The sequence below is a fragment of the Lolium rigidum genome, chromosome 4 (genome assembly GCF_022539505.1).
Source record: "Lolium rigidum isolate FL_2022 chromosome 4, APGP_CSIRO_Lrig_0.1, whole genome shotgun sequence".
In the NCBI taxonomy this organism is placed as follows: Eukaryota; Viridiplantae; Streptophyta; class Magnoliopsida; order Poales; family Poaceae; genus Lolium; species Lolium rigidum.
This window is the reverse complement of record NC_061511.1, coordinates 169334391-169336007: the sequence shown is the minus strand read 5'-3', so window position 1 is coordinate 169336007 and position 1617 is coordinate 169334391. Positions and strand designations below refer to the sequence as shown.

Here is a 1617-nt window from a genome sequence, read left to right as displayed (position 1 = left end):
GTGAATTAACACGTAGACCGTGTGAGCGATGCAAGTGCAAGAAGAAAATCCAAGAGGCCGTCCTTCTTTTCTGGTGCAGGATGAGCTGTGGCGTGCGGGTGGTGCACGTCAGAAAAGCCGAAGATGGAGGCGAAGCTGACGTCGCTGGCGAGGGCGAGCAAAAAGAGAAGGAAAGCGGGCAGCGTCTGCACTGCAGCGACAGCCACGGCACCCTGATAAGACGAGAGGGACGGTGGAAGTTGGAACAGTTCAGTCGCGTCCGTTGCCCCCTCGCCGCAACTCTCTCTCTCTCTCGTCCACCTCCACCGCTTCCTACCGCCATCCCACCCAACCTCTCCCCCCACGCGCCTGGCGCCTCAAATAATTCGCTGGCAAGGAGGAACAATGGCAGCGGTGCGGAGTCACGGGCAATCTCGCCTCTTCCACGAGGCCTTCAGGTACTACTTTCCGATGTGATCGTCGGTCGGGTCATGCTGATTCTCTCATCGATCGAATGGGTGATTTGGGCGTCTGTGTTATGGGCAGAGGTGGCGCCGCGCCGATGGAGCCGCACAAGGAGATGGTAGCGCTAGCGCCGCCACTGCAGGAGCATCAGCATCAGCCTCCTCTGTTCTTGGATTACTCCCACGGAGATGGAGGTAATCGAAGCATCAGTTTTCTTGTTCTATGAGACCAGGATGTGGTTGTGTCTTGTGTGTGATTGTAAAGATTCAGGCGATTGAATTGTTGGCTTTGATGCTGTCGCAGATGGCAGCCACGGCCGGAAGCGGCCGCGCGAGACCGAGACGCCGCCGCTGCCGCGGCTCTTGTCGCTGCAGACGCCGCAGGGTTCTCCGCGGCAAAGGATGATAAGCCTGGCGCAGCTGCAGAGGCGGCCAGCGACGACGGGCCTGCGGCTCGACTTCGACGACGGAGGCTCAGAGCACGCGGCGTGCACATCGTCGTTCGACGACCAGTACACGACCGAGATGGACCGGCTGATCCAAGAACACGTGAGGATCCACGCGCTCGCCTGTTTCATGGTCACTAGTGATTGACACGGGGTTTGATGTGATGACGGCGATGAGCTCGTTGTTAATCTGTAGGCGGAGAGACTCCGGCGCGCGCTAGCTGATACGGGGCGTCGGCACAGCCGCTCACTGCTCGGCGCAGCGGAGGCGTTGGCGGCGCGACGGGTCAGGGACAAGGAGGCAGATGCCTCGAGGGCGGCGCGGCGCGGCGCCGAGCTGGAGGAGCGGCTGGCCAGGCTGAGGGCCGAGGCGTCGGCGTGGCAGGCGAAGGCAATGTCCGACCAGTCCACGGCGGCCGGGCTCCACGCGCAGCTGCAACAAGCGCAGGCGAGGAGCGGCAAGGCCGCCGAGCAGGACAACAACGCGGCGGGCGCAGCGGACGACGCCGAGTCCGGCTTCGTCGACCCGGACAGGGTGGTGGAGCTGGTCGCGCCGCCGTTGGACAGGCCGTGCCGCGCGTGCCGTCTCCGGCCGGCCTCCACCGTGCTGCTCCCGTGCAGGCACCTCTGCGTGTGCGACGCGTGCGAGCCCGCTGTCTCGGCCTCCGCGGCCTGCCCCAGGTGCCGCTGCCCGGTCACCGGCAGCGTGCAAGTCTTCTTCTCTTGAC

The 1617-nt window shown here is 63.9% G+C and overlaps 1 pseudogene; it reads left to right on the top strand.

Annotated features, from left to right (window-relative positions):
* The first annotated feature begins 412 nt into the window (after positions 1-412).
* Positions 413-1616, top strand: LOC124705913 (annotated as a pseudogene).
* Position 1617: the final 1 nt, after the last annotated feature.